Here is a 14,700-nt window from a genome sequence, read left to right on the forward strand (position 1 = left end):
ATCACCTCATTTTGTCCGGTCGTGATGGTCAAGTGGATTAAGGTGTCTTGTACATACCAGTTGCGTTGCTTCTGGGAGTATGGGTTCGAGTCACTTCTGGGGTGTGAGTTTTCAGTTGCATATGTCCTGGGGACCATTCAGGCTTGTTCGCATATATATATATATATATATATATATATATATATATATATATATATATATATATATATATATATATATATATATATGCGAACAAGCCTGAATGGTCCCCAGGACTATATGCGAATGAAAACTCACACCCCAGAAGTGACTCGAACCCATACTCCCAGAAGCAACGCAACTGGTAACTACAGGGCGCCTTAATCCGCTTGACCATCACGGCCGTCAAAAGGAAGTGATAGCCGAGGCTATTTGAGCCACTTCCCCGACGGCAACTCGGATGGTAATCTTGGGCATAGCATTTCACCAAATCACCTCATTCTTTGGGGCACACGTGAGGAACACAAATGCGAATTAAGGCGCCCTGTAGTTACCAGTTGCGTTGCTTCTGGGAGTATGGGTTCGAGTCACTTCTGGGGTGTGAGTTTTCATTCATATATATATATATATATATATATATATATATATATATATATATATATATATATATATATATATATATATATATATATATATATATATATATATATATATATATACATACATATATATATATATATATACATACATATATCGTACCTAGTAGCCAGAACGTACTTCTCAGCCTACTATGCAAGGCCCGATTTGCCTAATAAGCCGACTTTTCACGAATTAATGTTTTTTTCGACTACCTAACCTACCTAACCTAACCTAACCTAACTTTTTCGGCTACCTAACCTAACCTAACCTATAAAGATAGGTTAGGTTAGGTTAGGTAGGGTTGGTTAGGTTCGGTCATATATCTACGTTAATTTTAACTCCAATAAAAAAAATTTGACCTCATACGTAATGAAATGGGAAGCTTTATCATTTCATAAGAAAAAAATTAGAGAAAATATATTAATTCAGGAAAACTTGGCTTATTAGGCAAATCGGGCCTTGCATAGTAGGCTGAGAAGTGCGTTCTGGCTACTAGGTACGATATATGTATGTATATATATATATATATATATATATATATATATATATATATATATATATATATATATATATATATATATATATATATGTCGTACCTAGTAGCCAGAATGCACTTCTCAGCCTACTATGCAAGGCCCGATTTGCCTAATAAGCCAAGTTTTCCTGAATTAATATATTTTCTCTAATTTTTTTCTTATGAAATGATAAAGCTACCCATTTCATTATGTATGAGGTCAATTTTTTTTTATTGGAGTTAAAATTAACGTAGATATATGACTGAACCTAACCAACCCTACCTAACCTAACCTAACCTATCTTTTTAGGTTAGGTTGGGTTAGGTAGCCGAAAAAGTTAGGTTAGGTTAGGTAAGGTAGGTTAGGTAGTTGAAAAACAATTAATTCATGAAAACTTGGCTTATTAGGCAAATCAAGCCTTGCATAGTAGGCTGAGAAGTGTGTTCTGGCTACTAGGTACGACATATATATATATATATATATATATATATATATATATATATATATATATATGTCGTACCTAGTAGCCAGAACTCACTTCTCAGCCTACTATTCAAGGCCCGATTTGCCTAATAAGCCAAGTTTTCCTGAATTAATATATTTACTATAATTTTTTTCTTATGACATGATAAAGCAACCCTTTTCTCTATGTATGAGGTCAATTTTTTTTTATTGGAGTTAAAAGTAACGTAGATATATGACCGAACCTAACCAACCCTACCTAACCTAACCTAACCTATATTTATAGGTAAGGTTAGGTTAGGTAGCCAAAAAAAGCTAGGTTAGGTTAGGTTAGGTTGGTTAGGTAGACGAAAAAACATTAATTCATGAAAACTTGGCTTATTAGGCAAATCGGGCCTTGAATAGTAGGCTGAGAAGTGCGTTCTGGCTATTAGGTACGACATATATATATATATATATATATGTCGTACCTAGTAGCCAGAACGCACTTCTCAGCCTACTATGCAAGGCCCGATTTGCCTAACAAGCCAAGTTTTAGTGAATTAATGTATTTTCTCAAATTTTTTTCTTCCTCCTTTCTTCCTTTCTTCCTTCCTTTTTTTCTTTTCAAAATCCTCAGGGGATCCAGTTCGGTCGCGACCTGCACTGGATCCGCCACAAGAGTACTACGGAGGTGGAGAACCGGCGAGACATCCGGAACGAACTTGCCCGCACTCTTGCGGATCTTCTTCCAGATCTGCGGCAGAGGAGTATCGGACGTAATGGTGGAAACATAAGATTTCCAACTCTCACGTTTAGCTGTACGGATAGTCCTACGGGCCACCGCACTTGCCTTCCGAAACAGAATAAAAGAATCAGCCGTCTGCCGGCGGCGGTGTTTCTTCCAGGCTGCACGCTTACAGCGGACAGCCCGAGCTCAGTCCGCATTCCACCAGGGAACGCACTTCCGTGTGCCCCGGGAGGAAGAGCGAGGAATAAAGTGGAGGGCAGCGTTGAAGACAGTGTCATAAAAAAGAAGGAGGGCACGAGGAAGAGGCAGAGAGGAGAGGTCAGAAAAAGTAGCACGGAGGGTGAATAGGCACCAGTCAGCCTTGGCAAACTGCCACCTAGGGAAGGAGAGGGGAGAGTGGAAAGAGAAAAAGGAAACGAGGATAGGGAAATGATCACTGTTATGGAGGTCATCAAGAACCTGCCACGTGAAATCTAAGTAAAGGGACAACGAGCAGAGAGAAAGATCAAGACAGGAAAGGTACGAGTTCGAGAGTCCACATGAGTGGGCTCACCAGAATTCAGAAGAGATAGAGAAGAAGCGAGGACGAACGGTTCGAGAAGACGGCCTCGGGTGTTTGTCAGAACATCACCCCAGAGGGAATGTCGACAGTTGCAATCACCCAAAAGGAGCACCGGCTCTGGCAAGGAGTCCAGGAGGTGCTTAAGATCAGGAAGGGAAAGCAGGACATTTGGGGGGAGATTAATGGAACAGACTGTATACCATTTACCCACAAAAACACGGGCAGCAGAATAATGGATAGGTGACGGAAGAAGTAGGGGGACGAAGGGAATATCAGATCGAATTAAGAGAGCAGTAGAGTTACGGGCCCCAGCAAGAGCTGGAGGGGGGGGTGAGAAAGAAAGGAATAACCACGAAAGTGACCAGGACGAACACCAAGCATGGGTTCCTGCAGACAAACACAAAGCGGTGAAAACTGTGTAATTAGAAGTTGGAGTTCATGGAAATTAGCATAAAATCCACGAATCTTCCACTGAAGAATAGACATTACCAAAGAGAAAGGACAGTAACAGAGAACAAAAAAGAAATAAAGGTATAGAAGAACACAGTTTATTAAAGAATCTCAGGATCAGGAGCAGGGTTGGCAAAATCAGGGTTAGGAGGCATGGGGTAAACTTAGTAAGGATAGAGGGAAGGGAGCAAGAGGACAGACCAGAGGCAGACTGATGGGGTCCGGAGGGGGAGGAGACAATTGAGAGGGGCAGGCAAGGACAGCTGGAGGAGGGGGGAACAGAAGGCAGGGAGTGCGCCTCAGCAAGGGAAGCAACCGAGAGGGAATCGGGGGCGAAAGAAACCTCCATATCTGGGACAGGGGTTTCGACCACTGAAATGGGAGGGGATGTAGTGACAGAGTCAGAGGGAGGGGGTGAGGAAGAGAGCGAAGCCTTCTTACCCGCTGGAGAGGAAGAAAGAGAGGAGCCAGGCAGAGAGTGAAGCTTCATGTCACAGTCTCTGAATACAAAAGACATGTACGCTAACCTTCCTCTCTGGAGGAGCCAATCTGCATGTCCTTCGCACATGCTATGCACAGGCAGTCAGATCAGTGATCGACTATGCCGCACATGCACTCAAGCCAATCACAAATGGTCCAGGTAGTCCTGGACCTAGTTGGTGTTGGTGAGAGTGTGGGGGTGGTGGTGTTAACAATAGTGGGTGGTGAGTGTGTGTGGGGGGTGTTGGTGTTAACATTCATGGAGGTTAACACCAACACCAGTCTCTTGACCCCTCCACGCCAGGTGGCGTGGAGGGGTCAAGAGACTGGGGGGAGGGTCGGGAAGAAAGAGTGGGGGGAGATGGGGAAGAAGACAAAGGAGATATGGTGGACTTGATAGGAAAGGGGGAAACCCCAGATGGAGAACCAGGAGGGAGACCATCTAGGACAGGAGGCAAAGGAATAGGGGAGGAGGTGATGGGTGTGGTCGGGTTTAAGGCCTGGAAACGGTTGTGAGACTGAGGAAGGTAGGAAGGACGAGGAGAGGTAGAACTCAACACGCGAGCGTAGGATACGCCCGCGAAAGGGGTGAGACAACGAACTTTTTTTTTTTTTTTTTTTTGAGATATATATCCAAGAGTTGTTACATTCTTGTACAGCCACTAGTACGCGTAGCGTTTCGGGCAGGTCCCTGGAATACGATCCCCTGCCGCAAAGAATCGTTTTTTCATCCAAGTACACATTTTACTGTTACGTTAAACAGAGACTACAGTTAAGGATTTGCGCCCAGTAAATCCTCCCCGGCCAGGATACGAACCCATGACATAGCGCTCGCGGAACGCCAGGCGAGTGTCTTACCACTACACCACGGAGACTGTGAACTTGGCGTCTCGCTTCAGGAAAATCCAGACGATCACAGTGCTTCAAGTTGAGGACGGCTTCTACGAGTTTGTAGTGTACACACGAGCGTGAGAAGGTAGGGTGGGCCTCACCGCAATTGAGGCAGCGAGCCTGGGGAGAAGTGCACTTGGACTAAGAATGACTATCGTCTCCACACATGGGGCATAAATACACAGTACTGGTGCATTTGAGGACACCGTGCCCGAACTTCCAACGCTTATTGCAAAGTCTAGGAGAGGGAATGTACTCCTGAACAGAGCATCTGGCACCAGCAAGAATAATAGAGGGCGGAAGGGTCCTACTATCAGAGGTGATTTTTACAACTCGAAGGGGCTGACGGCGACGACCACGAGGGAGTCGAGTAAACGTGTCCACCTGGAGGACAAAATGGCCTTGGGCTTCGAGGATATGTTTAATATCCTCGAAGGGATATGATTAATATTCTCATGACAATCTTTGAGGTCCCGAACACCAGTTGCAACATGGTGTGGAGGAGAACAGTGCATTGGGCCCACTGGCATTTAACCGAGCGTTTTTGGAGACCCGAACAGGGGTCTCTCCAACGCAGGACAAAGCGGCTAAGCGAATAGCTGCATCCTGAGAAGGAGCAGCGACGACATGCATACAGTAACTGGTGGAGTTAAAAGTAACAGAGGCATCTACTGAATCAACAAGGTGTTTATGGAGGGAGAAATCGTCAGGAGGAGTAGAATCCAGATGGTGGAGATCAAAGTATTTCCAACGTACTCTCCAACGCAGAGTAAATATCACCACAATCCTGCTATTATCAGAACCCTGGTCAGTTTTATCACAGATATATTGGGCACATAACATATTGTGCACATAATATATTGTGCACATAATCATTGTGCTATGCGAGGCACTCGCCCACGTAGCGGGACCAAACAAGGCGTTGTAAGTAGTATTATAGAGAGGGATCGTACGAGTGCGGCCGTGGCAGGAATGGCGTTGAGAACCCCCGGAGTTCATGGGGGTAAAAGGTGCAGTAGTCACAATGAGAGACTAAGCCGTGCCAGGGGACGAGGTGGTCACCACTGGGAGCTGGGGACTCGAGCCTACCGCAGAGGAGGGAGGGGAGCTGATAGGAGTAGTCAGGTCGTCGGGGGATACAGGGCCTGGTCTTCCAACACAGTCCGACTCGGGGGCTTGGTCGCCCACCCCACGAGCCTGAGAAAGTACAAGGGAAACATTATCAGCCATGAAAACGAAGGAAAACTTTCATTCGCGAATGTGCCCCCACACTCACCATGGAGCCACAATTAGAGGCAGGACACCCAACAAGAAGCTATCGCCGATCTAGCCGGGGCCCCCAAGGGGTGCGTCGTGAATATACGCCCCACTAACGCCACCTTAAGAATCGTGAGTCCGTCGAGAGCGGGTTCAGTGACGAAGAAAGGATTGACAATAAAAGGGTCCCCTCGCTCGAGACGTTGGGTACTACAGTTCTACGGGTGCAAGAGTATGCCTCCTCAAACACCCGGGCGTCAAAACAAAAGAAGGTCGAAAGAATAATCAAAACAGGCAAAAGGTCGGCAGGAAATGACAATTTGATAGGAGAAGAGGGGGGGAGGGAGAAAAAGGAAACATGAGGAAAAGGAAAAAGGGGTCTGGCAAAATTGGTAAAGGCAGCAGCAGGAGCATAAGGCTGCAAAAGGACAAAGGACTGACCCATGGAGCATCACACTCCGGCAGCTGCCCACCAAGCCCTCTCACAGCAACAACGAGCCAGACAGTGAGGGGTTAATTGTAGGGAACACCGAAGGATAAAGGTGATTGATGCGTGACTACGTCTAGTTTTTCACTAGGTCTGCTCTCTTCCCTCTCTCTCTCTCTCTCTCTCTCTCTGCTATTTTCCCATTGGGTCTGTTCGCTTCCCACTAGGTCTGCTATTTTCCCACTGGATCAATGGAGGACCGTTAAATAGCTGTATGCTCAAACTCATCTAAATGTTCATTAATGGTGTCGGCTCCCGAATGAACATGGCCTAAGGCATTTGGAGCCTCCTTCAACTGTCGGTGTGTGTGAATATAGTGTATCCTTCATTATCCCAGCAAACAATTTATGGTAGCCACAACGTACCTGGAAAGTGTTTGAAAGCAGTGGCAACGTTTATTTTCTCATATTAGGTTATGTTATTGTGTGTGGTCGTAAAGAGGTTGCCACAACTTACTGCACTAAACATTGGCTAAATAAAATTTGAAACTTTGTGGCAACCTTAAATGTTACATAAAAGTGCTTTTTATGACTGATTGATAGTATTTAAAAATGTAGAAATATATGAACAATATATATCTATATTTAGTAGAAATAAAACCAGATGTGCATACTATAGATGAGTTTAAATTTAATTTTATTCAACATGAGTTAAACAATATAACACGATAACATCACCAACATGGTGTGATGGTGTGGTATATGTGGTGTTGTAGTGTGGTGTAGTAACGTGGTGTTGTAGTGTTGTGTAGTAACGTGGTGTAGTGGCATGGTGTAGTGGCATGCTGTAGTGGCATTGTGAAGTGGTGTTGTTTAGTGGTGTGGTGTAGCAGTGTGGTGTGGGGTTGTGTGGCATAGTGTAGCAGCATGTTGTAGAGGTGTGGTGTAGTGGCATTGTGTTGTTGCGTGGTATAGTAGTGTTGTTTAGGGGCGTGGAGTAGTTGTGTGGTGTAGTGGCGTGGTGTGGTGGCATAGTTTACTACACATGGAGTTGTAGTGTAGTGTAGTGGTGAGGTGTAGTAGAGTGGAGTAGTAGCCAAGTGTAGTGGGGTGGTGTAGTGAGCTGGTATTGTAGCATGGTGTAGTGGCATGATCTAGTGGTGTGGAGTAGTGGCATGATGTAGTTGCGTGGAGTAGTGGCATGATGCAGTAGAGTAGTGTAGTGGCATAGAGTAGTGGCGTGGTGCAGTAGCATGGCGATGTAGCACAGAGAAGTAGCATGGTGTACTGGGGTGGTGCAGAAGTGTGGTGTAGTGGCATAGTGTAGGGCGTGGTGAAGTAGCATGGTGTGTTGACCAGACCACACACTAGAAATTGAAGGGACGACGACGTTTCGGTCCGTCCTGGACCATTCTCAAGTAGCATGGTGTACTGGGGTGGTGCAGTAGTGTGGTGTAGTGGCATAGTGTAGGACGTGGTGAAGCAGCATGGTGTAGGGCGTGGTTTATTCGTATGGTGTAGGGCGTGGAGTAGTGGCATGGTGTAGTAGCATGGTGAAGTGGCATTTTGTATGGTGTAGTGTAGTAGCGTGGTGTAGTGGTGTGGTGTAGTTGTATGGTGTAGTAGTGTGGTGTAATGGCGTGGTGTAGAAGCATGTTGTATTGCCATGGTGTAGTGGCTTGGTGTAGTAGCGTGGCATGGTGTAGTAGCGTGGTGTAAAGGTGTAGTGGCGTGGGGTAGAGGCGAGCTGTAGTGACGTGGTATCGTTGCATGGTGTGGTGGCGTACAGTGGCATGGTGTAGTAGCAAAGTGTAGTGGCATGGTGTAATGATGTAGTGGCATGGTGTATTTGCATGGAGTAGTGATCTAGTGTGGTGTGGTGTAGTGATGTGGTGTAGTCACATGGTGAAGTGGTGTGGTGTAGTAGTGTCGTGTAGTGGTGTGGTGTAAGGTGTGGTGTAGTGGCTTGGTGTAGTTACATAGTGTAGTGGCTTTGTGTATATACGTGGTGTAGTGGCGTAGTGTAAAGCGTGGTGTAGTGGCATGATGTAGTGGCTATGTAAAAGATGTGTTGTAATGGCGTGGTATGAGGTATGATGTAGTGGTGAGGTGTTGTGGCGTGGTGTAGTGGCATGGTGTAAGGCTTGGTGTAGCAGCGTGGTGTGGGGCATGGTGTAGTGGCGTAGTGTAAGGGGTGTAGTAGCGAGGTGTGGTGGCATGGTGTAAGAAGTGGTGAAGAGTTGAGGTGTAGTGGTATGGTGTAAGTTGTGGTGTAGTGGTGTGGTGTAAGGAGTGGTGCAGTGGCGTGATTTAGAGGCATGGAGTAAGGCGGAGTGTAGTGACGTGGTGTAAGGCTTGGTGTAGTGCCGTGGGGTAAGGCATGGTGTAGTGGCATTGTGTAAGGTGAAGTGTAGTGGCGTGATATAGTGGGATTGTGTAAGGCGTGTTGTAGTAGCGTGGTGTAAGGGGTGGTGTAGTGGCGTAGTGTAAGGCATGCTGTAGTGGTGTGGAGTGAGGAGTGATGAAGTGGCGAGTGAAAGGCGTGGTGTCGTGGCGTGGTGTAATGGCATGATTTAGTTACATGGAGTAAGGCGGAGTTTTGTGGCATGATGTATAGCTTGGTGTAGTGGTGTTGTGTAAGGCGTGGTGTAGTGGTGTGGTGTAAAGCATGGTGTAGTGGCGTGGTGTAAGGTAAAGTGTAGTGGTGTTGTGTAAGGCGTGGTGTAGTGGTGTGGTGTAAGGCATGGTGTAGTGGCGTGGTGTAAGGTAAAGTGTAGTGGTGTTGTGTAAGGCGTGGTGTAGTAGTGTGGTGTAAGGCATGGTGTAGTGGCATGGTGTAAGGTAAAGTGTAGTGGTGTTGTGTAAGGCGTGGTGTAGTGGTGTGGTGTAAGACATGGTGTAGTGGCGTGGTGTAAGGTAAAATGTAGTGGTGTTGTGTAAGGCATGGTGTAGTGGCGTGGTGTAAGGTAAAGTGTAGTGGTGTTGTGTAAGGCGTGGTGTAGTGGTGTGGTGTAAGGCATGGTGTAGTGGCGTGGTGTAAGGTAAAGTGTAGTGGTGTTGTGTAAGGCGTGGTGTAGTAGTGTGGTGTAAGGCATGGTGTAGTGGCATGGTGTAAGGTAAAGTGTAGTGGTGTTGTGTAAGGCGTGGTGTAGTGGTGTGGTGTAAGACATGGTGTAGTGGCGTGGTGTAAGGTAAAATGTAGTGGTGTTGTGTAAGGCATGGTGTAGTGGCGTAGTGTAAGGCATAGTGAAATACCACTATTGACTTATGTACTACAGTAGTATCATAGTGTAATGATGTAGTGTCATGGTGTATACCTCACTGTTTGGTGAGGTGTAGTGGCGTGATTGGTTGTAGTAGCTCACTGTGAGGTGTAGTGGCATGGTGTAGTGTAGTGGCATGGTGTAGTGGCGTGGTGTAGTTGTGTGGTGTACTAGCGTGGTCTGGTGGCGTGGTGTAGAAGCATGTTGTAGTAGCGTGGTGTAGTGGCATGGTGTAGTAGCATGGTGTATTGGTGAAGTGGCATGATGTAGTTGTGTGGTGTAGTGGTGTGGTATCGTTGCGTGGTAGGGTGGCGTATAGTGGCATGGTTTAGTGGCTGGCATTTTGTAGTGGCATGACACGGTGTAGAGGCATGGTGTAATGGTGTAGTGGCATGGTGTACTTGTGTGGTGTAGTGGCATGGTGTAGTAGCTTGATGAAGAAGTGAATTGTAGTAGCGTGGTGTATTGGCGTGGTATCGTTGCTAGAGTTGTGGTGTATAATAGCGTGGAGTAGTGCAATGGTGTATTATTATGGTGTAGTGGCGTGGCATAGTGTCGTGGTGTAGTGGTGTGGTGAAAGGCGTGGTGTAGTGGCTTGGAGAAGTTACGTGGTGTAGTGGCGGGGAGTAAGGCGTGGTGTAGTGGTGGGGAGTAAGGCGTAGTGTAGTGGTGGGGAGTAAGGCGTAGTGTAGTGGTGGAGAGTAAGGCGTGGTGTAGTGGCATGATGTAGTAGCGATGTGTAAGACGTGTTGTAATGGTGTGGTGTGAGGTGTGATGTAGTGGTGAGGTGTTGTTGTGTGGTGTAGCGGGGTGGTGTAGTGGAATGGTGTATGGCGCAGCATGGTGTGAGGCATGGAGTAGTGGCATAGTGTAAGGCGTGTAGTAGCGTGGAATGGTGGCATGGTTTAAGGAGTGGCGTAGTGACATGGAGTAGTGGCATGGTGTAAGGTGTGGTGTAGTGGCATGGTGTAAAGTGTGGTGTAGTGGCGTGAAATAGTTGCATGGTGTAGTGGCATGGTGTAAGGTGTGGTGCAGTGGCATGGTGTAAAGTGTGGTGTAGTGGCATAGTGCAAAGTGTGGTGTAGTGGCATGGTGAAAGGCAGAGAGAAGTAGCATGGTGTAAGGCATGTTGTAGTGGCGTGGTGTAAAGCATGGTGTAGTGGCATGGTGTAAAGTGTGGTGTAGTGGCATAGTGTAAAGTGTGGTGTAGTGGCATGGTGAAAGGCGGAGAGAAGTAGCGTGGTGTTTGGCATGTTGTAGTGGCGTGGTGTAGTGACGTTGTGTAAAGCGTGGTGTAGTGGCATGGTGAAGCAGCGTGAAGTATTTCAAGATGTAGTGGCGTAGTGTAGTGGTGTGGTGTTGTGGCATCATGTAAGGCATGGAGTAGTGGCTATAAGGTGGAGTGTAGTGGCGTTATATGAGCAATGGTGTAGTGACATTGCGTAGTGGTGTTATATGAGCCATGGTGTAGTGACGTTGTATAGTGGCATTATATGAGCCATGGTGTAGTGACGTTGTGTAGTGGCGTTGAGTACTAGCATGGTGTAGTGGTGTGGTGCAAAGAGTGGTGTAGTTGCGTTGTGTAGTGGCGTGGTGTAAGGCGTGTGGGAGTGATGTGGTGCATTGGCATTGTGTAAGGTATGGTGTAGTGGCTTCTTGTTAGGCGTGGTGTAGTGATTTAGTGGTATGGTGTAGTTGCGTGGCATAGTGGTGTGATGTAGTAGCATAGTGCAGTGGCATGGAGCAATGGTGTGGTGTGGTGTGGGGTAGTGGAGTGGTGTAGTGGCATGGTGTAGTGTAAGGTGTCAACCCGCTCTCGCACAAGACAGCACATATATGGCTTAATGCTTAAAGTCAATATGTTATATATGAATTAGTACATATGTGGTATATTCCCAGTTACATTTTTTCCAAGGCTCAAACTCTTCCTCACATACCGATTAACGTCTCACAGTACCCGTCCATCGCCGTAGACAGCAGAATAGTCGTGATTGGTTCAATTATAATGAAAATTGTAGTTTTCAGTTCCCACATGGGATGTAAAATTTACCTACTGTTGTCCATGCTCTTAGAATATTACAGATCAGCGACATCCTATTGTAGGTTCGTAGTTTTGTTTTGAGAAATATTAGTTGTTCTTATTAAATTATAATAAGCACTGTAAATTATTACATAGAATAATAGTGAATCACCAATCAACATTATATACATTAGTTTGTGCTTTAAAAATCTTTAAAGAATGTATTGTAATAACGTCAATAGAAAACGATGTTATGTTGGAATGTCTATGGGTTAAACTACTGCAAACAGAATTGTATAGTGTCTACTACCTGCTGTAGGATGGGTAGGGTCCACTACCACCTATTAATTAATTAAGTGGGTAAGGGGTCCATATCACTTGTAGGATGGGTCTGGATCCAATAACTACCCATAGGATAGGTATGGGGTCCATTACCACCCACAGGATAAGTATGGGGTCCACTGCCACCGACAAGATGGGTATGGGGTCCACTACCATCTTCAAGATGGGTATGGGGTCCACTACCACCCACAAGATGGGTATGGGTTCCACTACCACCCACAAAATGGGTATGGGGTCCACTACCACCCCACAAGATAGGTATGGGGTCCACTACCACCCACAAGATGGGTATGAGGTCCACTACCAACCACAAGATTGGTATGGGGACCACTACCACCCACAAGATGGGTATGGGGTCCACTACCTCCCACAAGATGGGTATGGGGTCCACTACCACCGACATGATGGTATGGGGTCCACTGACACCCATAGGATGGGTAAGGTGTCCACTACCACCCACAAGATTGGTATGGGGTCCACTACCACCCACAAGATGGGTATGGGGTCCACTATCATCCACAAGATGGGTACGGGGTCCACTACCTCCAACAAGATGGGTATAGGGTCAACTAGCACCCACAAGATAGGTATGGCGTCCACTTCCACACATAGGAGGGGTATCCGATCCAATACCACCCCACAGGATGGGTATGGGGTCCACTACTACCTACAAAATGGGTATGGGGTCCACTACTACCTACAATATGGGTATAGGGTCCCCTACCACCCACAGGATGGGTATTGGGTCCACTACCACCCACATGATGGGTATGGTGTCCACTACCACCCACATAATGAGTATGGGGTCCACTACCACCGAAAAGATGGGTATGGGGTCCCACAACCACGCACATGATGGGTATGGGGTCCACTACCACCGAAAAGATGGGTATGGGGTCCCACTACCACCCACATGATGGGTATGGGGTCCACTACCATCCACAAGATGGGTATGGGGTCCCACTACCACCCACATGATGGGTATGGGGTCCACTACCATCCACAAGATGGGTATGAGGGTCCATTACCATCCACAAGATGGGTATGGGGTGAACTACCGCCCGCAAGATAGTTAACAAAGTTATCAATTTTGAAACAGATTGACAATTTTTAAGTTCCAAGTTTATTCATATTGTGAAATTGAGAGTCAGTGTAATAACATAAATTGGTAAATCATATATATTGTAAGTTAAAAATCTTATGCATGTGTGTGTGTTGGGGGGGGGCGATACCTTTGGTAAGCGAGAGTGGCAGGTAACCTTAGACGTTCTGCGATCAACGTGGGGGTGGGGGGGGGGGGGTCAAACCCACCCTCCAGCATCTTGGCATTATACCACCTTACTCAACAACACTCTCCAAGCCTCCAGCTGATGCTTGTAGATGCCTCATCTAACCTCACTTATGTCACACATTAACCTAGACATTACACGTATATGTATGTATGCATGCATGTATGTATGTATGTATGTATGTATGTATGTATGTATGTATGTATGTATGTATGTATGTATGTATGTATGTATGTATGCGTGCATGTATGTATGTATGTATGTATGTATGTATGTATGTATGTATGTATGTATGTATGTATGTATGTATGTATGTATGTATGTATGTATGTATGCATGCATGCATGAATGCATGAATGAATGTATGTGTGCATGAATGTATATATGTATGTATGTGGTGATCCCACTGATGTTAACAACTTCAGACCTATATCAATTCTGCCAAACTTATCAAAAATATTTGAAAAAATCTATAAGCAGCTTTACTCTTATCTAGCCAAACTCAATATACTTAGCTCTTGCCAATATGGCTTCAGACCCCAAAAATGCACTAACGATGCACTTAATAATATGATTAACTTGATACATACAGCTCTTGATAAAAATGAGTTCCCTGTTGGGTTATTTGTAGACCTGCATAAGGCTTTTGACACTGTTAACCACCAAAACCTTCTTCTTAAATTACAACATTATGGAGTCAGAGGACCCCATACCCATTCTGTGGGTGGTATTGGTCCGGATACCCTTCCTGTGTGTGGTAGTGGACCCCACACCCATCTTGTGGGTGCTAGTGGACCCCCATACCCATCTTGTAGGCAGTAGTGGACCCCCCATACTCATCCTGTGGGCAATAGTCGACCCCATACCCATCCTGCAGGCGGAAGTGGACGCCATACACATACTGTGTGTAGTAGTGGACCAAACCTACCAGAGTCACTCAAACATCAGCCACTACCTTGGACCACATATGGACAAACATAACAGCTCCCCTTGTATCTGGTATAATCTACGACAGAACAACTGACCACTATCCTACCTTTCTCATAGCGAACATGGACATAACACCACCAAAAAGCAAGAAATTTTCATTTAGGCTACACAGTGAATCAGCTTTAGACAATCTTACAGAGGCACTTCACAATATTAACTGGGATTCTGAATTCAATAATACCCATGATATAAATTCATTAGCTAACCTCTTCCTCTCCAAAACTCTAAGCCTCTACAACCTTCATTGTCCCCTTCTTACAAAGCAAGTAACTGACAAAAGATTAAACAATCCATGGCTCACAAATGGCATTCTCAACTCAATCAACAAGAAACATGAATATGAAAAGAAAGTTAGGATTGGCCTAGTTTCAAAGGAAGTAGCTAAAAGGTACTCATCAATGCTTACCAGTATCATAAGAAAGGCAA

The sequence above is a fragment of the Procambarus clarkii genome, chromosome 3 (assembly GCF_040958095.1).
Source record: "Procambarus clarkii isolate CNS0578487 chromosome 3, FALCON_Pclarkii_2.0, whole genome shotgun sequence".
NCBI lineage: Eukaryota > Metazoa > Arthropoda > Malacostraca > Decapoda > Cambaridae > Procambarus > Procambarus clarkii.